A 16,875-nucleotide genomic window follows, 5' to 3' on the forward strand; every position below is an offset into this window, starting at 1 on the left:
ACACACACACACACACACACACACACACACACAGAGCCAGGTGCCAGTGGCTCATGACTGTAATCCTAGCTACTCAGGATTCTGAGATCAAGGTTCAAGGCCACCATGGGCAGGAAAGTTCTTGAGATTCTAAAATCTCAGGGACAGTGCCCAGGCCCTGAGTCCAAGCCCCAGGACTGGAACAAAAAAAAAGTACATACACACATCTACACATAAATTATAAGTAAGAAATTTTGTTAGAAAAAACAAAGAACATTCAACTAGATGACTAAAAGTGCACAATTTACATCAGAATGGTATATATGCCCAAGTGTTCTTTTTTATTTTTATTCTGATACAGGTACAGAACTTAGTGCTTTTTGCTCATCGCTGGTGCTCTATCACTTGAACCATGTCTCCAGCTATGTCCTAAATATTCTAACATCCTTAGCATCTTAGAAGTATAGAACCAAAGTACAGCTCCCCAGGATTTGGATTTCTACCCAAAGTCCGTAGACTTCTGTAACTGAATCTTAGTGATGAAAAAGAATCAAGGATAGAACCAAATGACAGAAGCAAGAATCCATCGCAGAAACAAAACTGACTTAAGAGACAGTCACTAAATGATGGCTTTCCTGTAGACAATTTATGGGGTATATATGAACTTGACCCTGAAGGATAGAAATTAAAAGTCAATTTTATCCTTACTGATGGTTCTGTACTTCTTTGAAATAATAATAAGAAAAAATGAACAACAGAGAAATGTAAATTACTTTTGTATAGATGCTAACAACTCAATCATTTCATGCTAAAGTTAGAAATGGAAAGCCACTTAACTTCAGGAATAAACGTGCTCAATAAGGTGAACTTTCACCTATTGTGCCCATGTCTACAACCTCATTCCATTACACTACAGGCATCTCAGACCATCTAGAAAGAACACCTTGTCTAGTATAATTCCATTTATTCATTAAAGGAACCTATGAACTCATATATTTTAATCGTTTGTCACATTCTCTTATCATTTCTACTGCTCATATAAGCCAGTTTGAGATGAGAAGGATAGAATGGTGGGTGGACGTAAAGATGATTAAAATATTCAATCCTCTAAACATGAAAATTCAAAAGAAAACCACTGAATTGTTTATCAGAAGCATCTAGTTTTAGCAAAAAAAATTTAAAGAAAGAATTGCAGTTATAATTTATGAAATCATAAATAATCCAACTTGTATGAAATAATTGAACCAATCTTAAGATAGTCAGAAATAGCCAAAGGCCACTCCTAAAGTGTCTTATATTATTAAGTTTGGCTTTTATAACAAGCCTTTATATAGACATCCCCACCCATAGGTTAGCCTGACAGACATCATGCAGAGACTAAGTTTGTGTGGGAAAGGTTACTGCCATCCATCACTGTGAAAAGTAATAGCTTTTTAACAGTTGGAGAAATAGAAGTATGGCAGAGCAATCTTGTTGCAAATATAATTTGCCACCAAAAAAAGCGTAGGCGAAGTCCATTCATAACATTCTCTTCCTCTGACCACCTACATGTTAATTCATTATTCAAATGCCAAAGACAGCAGCAGGCACACATACTCAGCCACTAAGTCACCATTATAAAGGCTGCATAAACATTTCCAGCTTAAGCATTTAAGCATAATAGAATGAGACAGGAACTTGTTTTCCAAGTATCTCAGCAATAAAACTTGTAACAGCTTTGGAAACAACATGATGTAAAATGGCCCCAACTAACATTTTCTTTAGTATCTCATGGAGTAATTTACATATCCTGTTTTATCTAATTTCTTTTTCAATATTAGAAAACATGTAACCTGACTACAATCAGTAAGCACTAAATAGCTAAATAAAGCTCACAGTAATATACCATCATTTTGCAAAACATATCCCAACTCTCTTTGGATTCCAGATCCTGAAATAAGAAAGAACATTACTGTCCTTTAAACATGAAAAATCAAAGTAAAGTCCATATTTTATAATTGAAATGGAAAAATATTTGGGCCCTTTACCCTTTCTCTCTGCTATTCCCTGGCATACTGACTTAAGCTCCTGAAGCTCCTGAAGAGCTAGATATTCAGAAGGTCTTGAACTTCTATTCTAAGCCACATCTATCTATCTATCTATCTATCTATCTATCTATCTATCTATCTATCTATCTATCTCTCTATCTATCTATCTAGTTTGACAACAGATATACTCATCATTGTCTTTTGTCAAAATTGTACTCTGGGCCCAATTATAATAACCTGCACAGGTGGGGAATATAGAAATTGTGATTTTTTTTAAGTTATCAGTTCAAGAGAAGAAAGCCTTTGAAACATTACTTCTTTTATCAACCAACTATTATGGCAATACAAAAAAGGAGAGCACCTAGATGAACATGTACTAAAATTCACTTTAAGGAAAATAATCTCTTTCCTTGAGTCATTTAAAAAAAAAACATTGGGAAGTTACCATGAAAAGTGATTTTTATTTCATTTCATTGGAAACACCAGAACAAAAGTGCCTATTTCTTTTTCTACCATCTTTTTGTTTTATAACATTTTGGAAGGTTGTACTCTCCCAATGAGCCTGTTATGGTGTTTCCATAACAGTTTAACAGATTCTAATGAGTATTATTCAAAAAACAATTACCTATTGTGGAAAACTAATTCTGGAAAATCTTTCCCTATAGTTGCTATAAATTAATCTTCAATAGTGCTTTTTAGTAACATTGATATAAAAAAATAGTTTCCCACATTAAAGTCAATAGCTCAGAATTTAGAGCCACCACTAGTGATTCAATTTACTCTATCACAAATAATAATTTAAAAAGAAAAGAACTAGAGGTTAATTTCATAAAGTATCATCGTATGTGTTCATATGTAGATAGCTGAGCTATTGTGAACTTTTGCTAGGACTATCCTAGAGTTATACTAATGATTACCAGTGAGGGAAACCATAGAGTCTGTGCTTCTTTGGTCTGGCTCACTTCACTTAGTATGATTTTTTTTCCCAAGTCTTTCCATTTCCTTACAAATGGGGCAATGTCATTTTTTCTGATAGAATTCCATTGTGTATATGTACCACATTTTCTCATAAGTGGTTGATCACTGTTGCTGTTATTTTCAACATACTATGTGAAATTATGCCTTTTCTTTTGTTTTTCTTCCCTATGGTTTTTACCCCTGATGTCACTGTAACTTATTCTGGTACTCTGGGTATTGAATATATGTTTATCAGAACTAGGAAAGCGAAGAGGATCATCAAAATGGAGAGACAAAGGGTGAAAGGCAAACCAAAGCAATAGCAATACTTAAAGACAATATGCTGTAAATCAACTTACGAACTTGGGGGGGGGGGGCGGTTGGGGAGAAGGGAAGGTGGGAGAAAAATGAGGGAAGAGGAAACAAGTTTGATAAGAAATGTACTCACTGCCTTATGTATACCACTGCCCTCTGTATACCACTTGGACAATAAATAAATTATAATTTATAAAAGAGAATAGAATAGGTTTAGCTCAGTAGTAGAGGGCTTGCCTAGCAAACACAAGGCTCTGGGTTCTATCCCAGCATTGCTAAAACATAGATACTAGGTAATGACAGTTCTAACCCAACTCCCACTACATAAATATGTAACTAGTCTCCAGCTAACAGATTTGAAGAGCACTAAATTTTTCTGTTCACCTAAATGTACAGTGCTATGTACAATCATGAGCAAGTATACTAGAATGATTTCATTTATTTTGTATACATTTAGTCAAGCCAAGTCACAACTATGATTTTTGGTTACAAATATCACACAATTTTTTTTGCTTTCTGTTGATTATTTAAAAGCATAATTGACATTTGAGGCTCTCTTCTTATTCCTAAAAGCACTGACACAATTTTTCATTCTGTGAAAATAAATCCCCAAACTCTCAAAAAGTCATATAAAAATTAACAGAGATTTTTTTTTTAGCCCCCAATCATATGTCCTACTGCATTCCCAGATAATGGATGCATAAATAACAGAATCCTGTCAGCTCAAATAGAGGAAAAAGGGATAGAAATGTGCCTTAAAAAAGTTCCACAAAATCTGCTTAGCCAACAGTAAAAACTGTTCAATGGTCCACAGAAAAACAGAGGGAGATGGCAAAGCTCCCTTCATATGTCCAATCTGTAACTTCTTTAAAAATGCATAATTGGAAAGAGATGGTCAGAAGAAAAGATGCTAGAAGCAGGAAACAGTCCCAACAGAGAGTTTTTTAATTCTTACTGATAAGAATCATAGATGTACATGGGTCTCCACTTTAAGAAGTATATCCTCAAGCCTTTAGGGAGTAATAATAGGAAAAAATGAATCTTAACATCCAGTAAGAAGCATTAATACTTAGATTCTGAAAAATAAATAAAACAAATGAATGAATAAGTAAATCCCTCCACTGAGGTTAACAGCAGCCTGTTATTTCCAAAATTTGGGAAATCAGTTTCAGTCTTGTAGATCACAACTCTAATGGTTTCAATACAGAGAACTAAACACAAAAAAAATGCTTGCTATACTTATCCTCACTAAGTCCAGGTATAAAGGTTTTTGTTTAGTTCTTAAAACTGCCAGGGCTGGGGATATAGCCTAGCGGCAAGAGTGCCAGCCTTGGATACACGAGGCCCTAGGTTCGATTCCCCAGCACCACATATACAGAAAACGGCCAGAAGCGGCGCTGTGGCTCAAGTGGCAGAGTGCTAGCCTTGAGCGGGAAGAAGCCAGGGACAGTGCTCAGGCCCTGAGTCCAAGGCCCAGGACTGGCAAAAAAAAAAAAACAACAAAAAAAAACTGCCAGGCTTCTATTTTCCTAAGGCTACGCACATATTTTTCCTATTGTGAGGACAGGACTGGATGTTCAGAACCCAGTTTACATATATTTACCCAAGAAAATCTTCCTATCTTACCTTCCTAATTTAGTACCTAACACGGGACATCCTTCTTCACATGATTTCATTTAATCTTCACCATAAACCTCAAATAATTACTATACTTACAGATGAGGATATAGGCTCAGAAATTAAAGAGCTGGTCCAAGGTCATACAGGTAAAGCAAAGATCCAAGCACCAATTTGTCTAATTTCAAGTGTACAATCTTTCTACTATACTAAATTGCCTCTGTCTTACTAGAAAGGAATGCTTAATTAAGCACAAAGCTACAATAAGAGTTCTGGTTTATATAAAAATCTATAAAATGACAGCCTGGATAATTAACTCAATATCCAAAACACATTTACTGTCTATATTTCTTTTATATTAGCAATTAACTAAGTAGATTAAAGGAACAATGGTTACGTTTTACAAAGAGCTCATAAGAGATATTTAACATGCTATTTCCCTCATATACTTTATACACTGATGGAATGTGTAAATGAAGCAGTTAGATTACAGAATTTCTGAGTTAACTCTAAGGAGTTCAATTTTTCAATGAGTATATTTATACCCAGAAATGACTCATTTTTTTTGGTTTTTGTTTTTAATTAAATGGCAAGATTTTTAACATTCTCTAAGCTTAACAAGCTAGGGTAGCATTTTGGCTATATCAATTCACAAGCACTCTAGAAATCTGTTTTATCAACTATGAATAAAATTGTAGAGGGAACAATTTTAACATAAATAGCCTTAATACCTTGAATATGAAAGGCACTCAAATGTACTTTTAAATGCCAATTATTAGGAAAAATGAACCCATTTTCTTTTATCCTGAACTCATGTTAGTTTTAAAATACATCTACAAAATCTTTAGCACTCTCTCCACTAAAATATGAAGCCTGGAGTAGAACTATATATACCTTAGTGGTAGAGCACTTGAGTTAGGCCCTGAGTTCAATCCCCAAGCCCACAAAAACTAGATAGATGGACAGATACATAGGTGAAAAATGAAGTCTAATTCCATCATGTTAAGAATAAAGTATCTTGGTGACTCTTTCTAAGAAAAGGAATAAGGAAAAAAGTGGCAGCACAGAATTGCTAAGGCTAGGTCATAAGAGGCACTACAGTTTCTCTCTGCTCTGTTTTTTGGATCACTCACTCTAGGGGAAACCAGCAGCCAGATATATCCTGAGATCACTCAAACTGCTACATAGGGCTATGTAGCTAGGAATTGAGTCTTCCTGGAAAAAGTCAGGGAGGAAGTAAAGTCTCCTAACAACAGCCAGAAGGTGAGCATCCTCTTACCCAAAACAAGCCTACAAAGATGACTGTAACCCAGAGACATCTTGACTACAATTTTACAAGAGTTCCTAAGCCAGAACAACAAGACTGTGTGAGATAATAAATATCCACTGAGTTTTTTAAGCTACTAAGTTCTAGAGCAGTTTGTTACAAACAATAAAGAATTAAGTATTATCTCAATTATTAAACTTCTCACAGTTTTCTACAACTTCCTAAATCATTTTCCTTTGCCAATTCTCATCAGAATCTTGAACAAGGGAGCTCTCTATGTAAAAAAAAAAATTTAAGTAGCTCAACATGATCCTGTACAAACTAATTTGGTAGTCATTTATAAAAAAACATAATTAATTGGAAAGAAATGAAGTGTCTTTGAGGTGTCTAGTACATTAAGAAAGATAAGAAACTTTGGTAGATTTAGAAGCTACTCAAATTCTCCCCTAAGACTTACTAACTGGTATGACTTATTTAAATCTCACAGGGATTCCTTATTTCAGCTTTCATTGATGGATATGGTGGCTCACATCTGTAATCCTAGCTATTGGTGTAGAGGCTAAAGTTGGGAAGGAAAAGCTTCAAAGAAACACATGAGATACCATTTCAACAAATAAAAAGCTGAGCATGGTGTTAAGTTTCTGTGAACTCAACTATATGGAGAAAGAACATAGATGGATCAGGCCTACCAGGGCAAAAAACAAAACCCTATTTAAAAACAAATAAGGAAGGGAAGGGAGGAAGAGATGGAAGGAAGGAAAGGAAGGGAGTGAAGGAACGAAGGAAAAGGAAAAACAAAAAGGAAAGAAAGAGAAAGCATGCAAGCAAAAAGGGGTGAGGAAAATGGCTCAAGTGATAAGTGATGGCTCTTGCAAGCTCAAGACCATGAATCAGAAGAAAAAAAAAAAGGCTTTAATTAGGTGCAGAGCAGAGTTTTTATGGAACTACCTAATAGCCTAATGATAAATTTTCAAACTTGTGTGTTGGAAACCAAGTTATATAACAACTTAAATTACCTTTCCCACCAACTGCCCTTTCTTCTCCCTCTTAAAGAAAGAACCAATAGGAAACTGGGAACTGAGTATATTGTGGCAGAATTTTTAAAAGGAATAGTTGAGGGTGATTTCCAGTAGTAGAGAATTCTTAATATGGCTAAAACTCTACATTCTGCCCAAGAAATAGGAGAAAAGGAAGAAAGGGAGTAAAAATCTTTGAGGATATGGAGAGACTATACCCCTCCCACTACATTAGTAGTAATGTAGAATGGTGCGGCTGCTACCAAAAATATCTTGGCATTTGCTCAAAAAGTTAAAACATATATTAACCAACAACTCTACTCTTAGACATATAACAAAGAGAATTGAAAAATATGTGTTAACAATAAAATTATGTTCATAAAACATACATATGTTAACACAAAAAATTTTCAATGTACCATGTGAAATTATGCCCTTTTTCTTTTGTCTTTGTTCCTCATGGTTTTACCCGATATCATTATAACTGATTTTAGTACCCTGGATAATGTATACATGTGTATTGAAACTAGGGAAGGAAAAGGGAATACCAAAATCAAGAGACAAAGAATAAAAAGACAAACCAATGCAACAGCAATACTTATAAAACTATATGGTGTAAACCAACTGTACAATTCATGGGGGAGGGAGTGGGGGAGGGGGGCAGGGGAAAAATGAGGGAGGAGGTAACTCACTGCTTTACATATGAAACTGTAATCCCTCTGTACATCACTTTAACAATAAAGAAATGAAAAAAAAAGTTTGCACTCACATTTTTCATAATAACTAACCTAAATGGTAGAGCATCTGCCTAACATGTACAAGGTCCTGGGCTTGATTTGTAGCACTGGAGGGTTGTGTGGGTAGGGGAACTAGGATTCATGTTACAACTTGAAGACATTACAGTGAATAAAAAAAAGTCAGTGAGAAATGACTACATATTATATAAGTCTACTTAAATGAAATATCCAGAAATGGTGTGTTTGGAGAGTAAGAAGGCAAATTAGTGGTTTCCTCGGGCTACAAGCAGGAATTAAAGCAAACTTGGGATGGTGATGAAAATTTTCTAAAGTGGGATTTAAGTGACAGCTATACAAATTTGCAAATGTACTAAAAGTAATGTAACTATACAATTACAAAAAGTGAATTTTATGTAAAAATTACAATTTTATGGTAAATTATGTTTTGAGTAAATTGTACTTCAATAAAGTACCAAAAAATATTAACAGAGTATGTTCCAAGTTACAAGATGAATACAGAGAGTAAGGGTAAGGGGAGAATGCAATCATAAAATTCAATGCATATCCTACAAAATTAAGAAAATTGAGGGGAGGGAGAGGGTTGGGAGGAATGAGGAAGAATGATAAAAGGACATCTATCAAGATAACATGCATTCATAAACTGACTTGTTGAAGGGTAACCCTTTTGAACAACTACTTAAAATAACAAAGGTAATTTTAAAATGGTTACAATTTTTAAAGTAATTGAAAACTGATTCTATGTTTGTGGTAACATTTGCTAACATTATTACCAATTTCAAATACTAAGTAACTCATTTAATCCTTACAATAAGCAAAGGAAGAAGTTTCTGTTACCATTTCCAGGTCACAGATCAAGAAACTAAAACACCTAGAGATTCAGTAACTTGTTAGTAAGTTAATAAACTGCAGGATCAGGAATGGAACTATAGTTTCCTTGACTTCAAATAACAAAAACTTGATAAGTATTTCATTTGCTTCAAAAAGCAATAAGCACTTTTCAATGAAAAAAAATTTGAACTCTGAGATTTACAAATGAAAGAAACTCTGTAGATACTGAAGAGATCATAAATAGTTCAGTCCTGTTTATAAGAAAAAAAAACTTCCTCAAGGTCAGAAGAATTGGGGTGACAAACCTTACCTGACAATGAAGGAGCTTAATTAACTACAGTATCCTTATAAAAGCCATTTCAATTTTGTTCCACAGAAAATTAAGAGATTGTTCAATGCTGGTTTCCTATGCTTTAGTAATTTAACCATGATAGCAATCATTTCTTCCCTCCTATTTATGGCAAAGGCCTCCTTTTCCCACTAGTTTTTCAGAGTAAACTGTATCTCATCTGAGCACCCTGAATACTGTATATACTTGTATTAGGAATAGGGAAGGGAAAGGGAGTATCAAAATCAAGAGACAAATGACAAAAAGATAAATTACTCCAAAAGCAAAACTTACAAAACCATTTGGTATAAACCAACTGAACAACTCATGGGGAGAAAGGAAAATGGGGAGGGGCAAGGGGGGAAAATGAGGGAGGAGGTAACAAGTTATACAAGAAATGTACTCACTGCCTTACATATGAAACTGTAACCCCTCTGTACGTCACATTGACAATAAATAATTTTTTTAAAGAAACAAATTAACTGTAACAGAATTCAATTGAAGTTTTATATATATGTAGAGAGAGAGAGAGAGACAGAGAGAATCTTCCAATCAGAGACTGAAGGAAAAATTTCCTTGATGTTGGAATATGTGTATAAAAAGTTTAAATTCTAGAATAAGTGTGAGAGAAAACAAGAGATTGTCCCTAGAAGAATATGTCTCTACACTAAAAAATAACATTACAAAATGCAATGCTCATTTAATTTCCTATTTAAAACTTGAGTTTAGGGGCTGGGGATATGGCCTAGTGGCAAGAGCGCTTGCCTCGTATACTTGAAGCCCTGGGTTCAATTCCCCAGCACCACATATACAGAAAATGGCCAGAAGTGGCGCCATGACTCAAGTGGCAGAGTGCTAGCCTTGAGCAAAAAGAAGCCAGGGACAGCGCTCAGGCCTTGAGTCCAAGGCTCAGGACTGGCAAAAAAAAAAAAACAAAAAAAAACATAAAACTTGAGTTTAATTAGGCATTCTCACTATTATTTCAGAAAGTATATGCTCTTTTCAAATAATTTGTCCCTGATCTTTCATTTTCTCCTCCCTTCCCTTTTTTCCCCTTCTCTCTCTCCTCCCTCCTTCAGCTTCCCTTCTTACCTCTTCCCCCACTCTTTTATCTCCCTCCTCCCTGGCACAGTATTAGGATTTTTGAACTCAGGGCCTATCCTTGAAATTTAAAAAAAAAAAAAAATCACAGAAAGCACAATCAATAACATAGGATTGTTGTACTATGATTTTTGTCTATAAAATAGCAAGGAAAAAGAATGATTTTGTCATTCTCCTTGAGGGAGGGGGACCAGGATTTCCACTTCCCTCTATGCCTTTACATGCTTCCATTTCAAAACAGAAAAAAATTTCTTGCTGACTTATGTTTAAGGAGTTAGGTATCTCACAAAAATGTAAGAGCAATTCAAAGCCAAAAGAAAATACTGAATACACGTTAAGTACATGATCATTAAGTGCTGGATAATAGTGACTATTAGAAGGAAAACTACTTTCAAAACATAATAAGGCCTCTATTTTCAAACCACTGTATCGTGGCACATGCACAAATTATGGAAATATTAAGATTAATCATTACAGGTTGAACTGACTCAACCTGTAACTTGTGAATCACAATCTGACTGAAGAAAAAGAAGCTATAAAATGAAGGACCAGAAATTAGACTGTGGAACTTGAAGCATCTGGAAAGAAAGCAGTTATTAACACTGCAACTGCTCTAGATGGATAACTGCTTCTCTTCTATTGAAAGTCAGGCTTCAAAGCTCTGAGTCACTTTTACTTAGAGAAGTGATGAGGCTGCAGACTGGACATGAAAACATGATGAATAATGAATGACGCACATGTTTCTGAGCATAGACCCAAAGCATTAAAACAGTACTCATCACAGTTATTTATGGGAATGAAAAGAATGAAAGTTTTCCCTTCTCTTCCCTCTCCTATAAATTCCTATGGACCTGGAAGAACAATTTTCAATGTGTAATGCAAGTAGAAATTCCTTGAAAAGTCAGCTAGATTGTAAGTGTATTCAGTCTTTGAGCTTTCCTATATTTTTATTTATACGATTCAAAACATGAGAAAGCTTAATAAACTATTCAACATAATTATGCATAACTAAGAAAGTCCAAACAGATATGCATAGCATATATCCCATCACAGCTGCCCAATGCAATAATGCAACAATACAGGAATCTGGAAACCTGATTCTATCTTGCTATATAATCTAATAAAACAAATTACACCATCTTTCTACCCATATTATTTTACCAGTCTGTAACCCTTAAACCATATTTTACATATACTTGAGGATTGCCATTTCACGTCAGTTAACAGACTATTTGAGGAAAGAAACGACATCTTCTAGTTTCTAATACATGCAAGCCTTCCTTATTCATGGATTTACTACACACTATTTTGACCAAGCTCAGTCCAAAAAAAAAAAAAAATCCCATACATGAATTAAGCAGCTCAGGTGAGGTGGAGAGCTCTAGTTATCACTAGTCATTTGTGTTTAAACTCTTTTGCAGCCTAATTATTCCCAGTTTTTCCTCAATGGTAGTCTATTGGGACTATATAACCACGAATACTAAGGGTATGCTGTATATAATACAAGATAAGAAAACAGACTCTGGAGCCATAACCAGAATTTCAAATCCAAACTCCAGCATGGGCTTTGTGACCTTGGACAAGATATTAACTCCAAGTCTTAAACCATTAGTTGTACAGTCAACAGGGAAATTTGTAATGAAGGGGACAGAATAATCTTTCCTTATCCTCACTTGTTTTATCTTTGTTTGTGATATAGGGGTTTGAACTCAGAGCCTGTACTTTCTAGGCAGGTCTTCCATCCCTTAAGCATGCCACCACGCAGGATCTCTTCAGCCCAGGAATTTGATGCTAGCCTAGTGAGACCTCAAAAAAAAAAAAAAAAAAAAGAAGGAAAGAGAGAAAGAAGAAAGAGAGAGAGAATGTGAAGTAGAGTGGAGGAGGAGAGAGGCAGGGAGTGGGGTGGGAGTGGAGGGAAATTCCACTCTTAGGTATACCTATAAAGAGCTACAATATAGTTGAATGAGTAATTGTATATCGATGTTCATAACACTATTACTTACAATAGCCACAAAGTGATAGCATCCAAGCATCCATTGACAAATAATAAATGATTGAACAAACAGTGGTGTGTGTGTGTGTGTATATATATATATGTGTGTGTATGTGTATATATATATATATATATATATATATATATATATAGTATTCCTTATAGGGAATAGAATTCTGACATTTGTTTCAATGTGGATGAACACTGAATAGTGAAATAACCCCAAAATAAAAAAATATGGGATTCCACTTACATAAGGGGGCACACAATACTCAAATTCACAAAGATCCAAAACATAAAGGGAGATTTATAATTATTTAGTGAGGATTCTCCATAAAAAAACAACAAATAGAGCTTCAATTTGGGAAGATGATAAAAAAAATTTCTGGAGGTAGTTCATGGTAATGGCTGCACAAGAATGTGTTTATACTTAACGTCACTAGCCAAACTACATACTTAAATATCATTAAAATAATAAATTATAAAGCCACTGTATATGTATTCTATTTATAAATTCTATACAAAGTAACTTGTATACAAAATGCAGTTACATATAAAATATATTTAAATATTGATTAACGGAGACAAATCTCCCTGTGTAGCTCAGGCTGTCCTCGAACTCTCATTCCTTCCTTAGTCTGCTGAGTGTTGGGAAATATTTATGTTTTAAATACATAATAATATTGTATAATAAATATGAAAGTCTTTTGGAAAGTTGTTGTAAACTTTCTTATAAATCTAAACATAATCTCTGTTACTCAGTTATTCCTTACTTATTTGCCCAAGAAAATAAAGATTTATGCCCACAAAAAAACTTGCACACCAATGTGCAGACATTTATTCACAACAACCCACAAACTAAAAGCAAAATAAAATATTCATGAACTTGTAAATGAATACCTATAGTATATCGTGTGTATGTGTGTGCATGCACGCCAGCCCTAGGGCTTGAACTCAGGACCTGGGTGCTGTCCTTGAGTTTCTTTGGCACCTGTATCACTTGAGCCTCACCTCAGCACTACTTATAGTCTCTTTTGAGTGGATTTTTGGAAGTCTCACATACTTCCTGCCCAGGTTGACTTTGAGCCTCAATCCTCAGATCTCAGTCTCCCAAGTAGCTAGGGTTGTAGACATGAGCCACTAGCACCTGGCTTTAGTACATTCTTATAACACTACTCAATAAAAAAGAATAAAGTTCTAAATGTTTTTTTTTTAATTTTAAACAAGAAAATCTCCAAAGCACCATGCTAAGTTAGAGAAACCAGACCAGATAACTATGTATTCCCTCATTCCATTGATGAGACAACCGAAAAAGGCAAAAGAATAAAGACAAAAATTGACTGGGGTTGAGAAAGGCAAACTATAAAGAGGCATGAGGTTAGCTTTTGGAACAATAGAAATATTCTCTATCTTGATTGTGGGGAAATTGAATGACTGTATACATTTATCAAAGTTCACTGGACCACACAAAAAAGAGAACATTTTTACTATATGTAAATTGTGTAAATATACAATAAAAAGTACTATCATCAACTATAACTTAATAAGTACTTTTAATAACTATTCAATATTTAGGACAAATAGCTGACCTTCTGATTTTATGCCAAATACTTGGTATTACCTCACATTCTTAATTTTGTATCTTATAATTATTTTCATAATGGTAATTCATTAAAACAATCATAGTGAGCAAGAAATAGAAATAATTAGTTATCATAAGTAGTCCTTCTTTGGAAACTTATAAGGTAGAAGCAGCATATCATAATATTCATAAAACACTAAATAAGAAACCTCACATTTCCTGTCCTTTCTCTATTTTTGAAATCAGGGCTAATTTCAGAATAACTAACATCTGCAAGAGTGCTAGGAGAAATGACAATAAAGTAGGGGAACACAAGGCAAGTTGGGCATATGACTTATCCTGAATTCAACAGGAACTGAAATAATTAGAAGCAATACAGCACTTTCTACCCTGCTTAAACAAACATGCAAAGCCCTCAATTATAAAAATAAAGTCCAAGTTTTATTCTCAGGAGAAACTAATATGTGAAATCAACACTGCAATTATATATAATAGCACATCCTAAAACCCTAAAAATTTGATTTTTAAAGTAAAAATAGACAACTTTGGTCTCCTATCTTCATAGACTTCCCAACTTACACACCTTAAACAGGAAAGCAAGATGCATAACATATTGAATCTTTTAATCAAGAGATTGTAATTTTTAATATGCATTTAAACTTCCTGAGTGGTTCTCAAAATACAATTTCTTAGCAAAAGGAATCTGCATTTTTAGTAAGCACTCCAGTAATTTCTATGTGGATGGTCTGAAGATTTATTCTGAAAAACATTGGTCACTATGCTGAATTTGGTAACCGTGTTATATTTATTGTCATCATGAAATTCAGGCATTCTCTACTCACTACCATATAATATTGAGTAATACTACTAGCCTGAAGTCAACTTGTCTAAGTTCTAGAAATAAATGTAAGTACTATACAAAAATTAAAATAGACCACAGTATTGTATGAATAAATAGAAAGTAAATATTACAAATTCTTTTTTTTTTTTTTTTTTTGCCAGTCCTGGGGCTTGGACTCAGGGCCTGCCGAGCACTGTCCCTGGCTTCTTTTTTTTTTTTTTTTTTTTTTTTTGGCCAGTCCTGGGCCTTGGACTCAGGGCCTGAGCACTGTCCCTGGCTTCTTCCCGCTCAAGGCTAGCACTCTGCCACTTGAGCCACAGCGCCGCTTCTGGCCGTTTTCTGTATATGTGGTGCTGGGGAATCGAACCTAGGGCCTCGTGTATCCGAGGCAGGCACTCTTGCCACTAGGCTATATCCCCAGCCCAACCCTGGCTTCTTTTTGCTCAAGGCTACTGCTCTGCCACTTGGGCCACAGCGCCACTTTGGGCCGTTTTCTGTATATGTGGTGCTGAGGAATCAAACCCAGGGCTTCATGTATATGAGGCAAGCACTCTTTGCCACTAGGCCATATCCCTAGGCCTGACAAATTCATTTTTTAAAAAGTAAAATTTGACAAAGCCAATCACTAACCTTTCCCTCATACAAAAACTACACAAACCTTGGTGTTAATTTAATATAAAATACACACAAAATAATTTAAACAAAAAACTTGAGATACAGGTTTTCATAAACCACAAAAAAATCTCTCTAACAAATTGTAGAATCAGTTCATAAACCAATCTTTTTTTACTTACTTTCTTCTAAGACACATATGTGGCAAAATGAAAATAAGTAAACAACTTCTCATGTCATTTTTAATATTCAACCATTACTACGACATTTCACTACTGTCTTCATTCCTGAATATCTGAAAATAATTAAATTACCATTGTCAATTTCATCTTCTTCATTTTTGTACTAAACATAATCAAAGCAGACAGCATCCTTTTCTTTCTGACTTAATGTGCCTCCTCAAATAATCCATTTTCTCAACCCTGGTGTTGGTTTTCTGAGCCCAATGAACATTTTCATTATTTTGCTTATTTTTTAATTATGCCAGACGAAAACAAAACAAAACGATGGCTGATAAAGCACAATGAAAACTTTTCCTACTTTTCCTAGTATTTCAAACCAATTCTGTTGAGCATGTCATGAATCTTAGGCTAGTGTTATATTCAGTCATTATTTAGCTGTAACAGGGGTCAGTTCCATCCACTGAGTGCTCTATTAAGAAGACTCCTGTGTTCTTTGTCTTCAAGGAACAGAGGGGCCATAAATTAAAATGAGACAGTTGAAAAATGCTCTAGTCCTATAGCCAATCTAGTTCTTAAAGAGCATGTATCTCCAAAAGCTTACACACACACACACACACACACACACACACACAAAAAAAAAAAAATCAGAAAAGAAAAACAGTATTAACAAGACTAAAAGGAAGTGATGGCAATTAAAGAAAAAAGGTAGTGTTAGTATTTCATTTATGTTGTTGTGTTTAAGTCATGTACTGAATAACACTTAAAAAAAAAAAAGAGGTTTACATAGCTTCTTTTGTTGATGATCCTCTTGTATCCCCTTCCTGTGGCTGTCCCAGCACTATCACTGTATCTCATCTGAGTAGCCTGGATACTGTATATACTGGTATTAGAACTAGGGAAGTGAAAGGGAACACCAAAATCGAGAGACAATGGATAAAAAGACAAACGACTCCCAAGCAATACTTGCAAAATCATTTGGTGTAAACCAACTGAACAACTCATGGGGGGAGAGGGAAAGGAGGAGGGGGGATGAGGGAGGAGGTAACGAATAGTACAAGTAATGTACCCACAGCCTTACATATGAAACTGTAACCCCTCTGTACATCACTTTGACAATAAATAAGTAATTATTTAAAAAAAAAAAAAAAAACTCTGTGGGGAAAAAAAAGATGTTTAGGGTTTGGGGAAAGAGACTACAATAATAACTGAGAAAGAAAAGAGAACTGTTTGATTTCAACCGGTAGCAATTAGATGAAATACTAGGGTGAGGATCTAACTCTGAGCAAGCCACCCCTATTTTAGTCTCATTTTCCTCATCTATAACCTATTTCTCAAAGTTGCTGTAATGAACATCAAGGAAAATGCACCTGGTGCATGTCCAAGTACTACAAAAATGTTAATTTCCTAATCCATTAGTGAACAAGGTCCAACATTATTTTTAAAAGAAAACAGGAGGTAAGTATTTATCCTCA

The 16,875-nt window shown here is 34.8% G+C and overlaps 1 protein-coding gene across 4 annotated transcripts in view; it reads right to left on the reverse strand.

The window, feature by feature from the left end:
* Positions 1-16,875, reverse strand: part of Rasal2 (RAS protein activator like 2) — a 271,624-nt gene that overhangs the window by 230,341 nt on the left and 24,408 nt on the right. The window lies entirely within an intron of this gene.

Source organism: Perognathus longimembris, chromosome 11, assembly GCF_023159225.1.
Source record: "Perognathus longimembris pacificus isolate PPM17 chromosome 11, ASM2315922v1, whole genome shotgun sequence".
In the NCBI taxonomy this organism is placed as follows: Eukaryota; Metazoa; Chordata; class Mammalia; order Rodentia; family Heteromyidae; genus Perognathus; species Perognathus longimembris.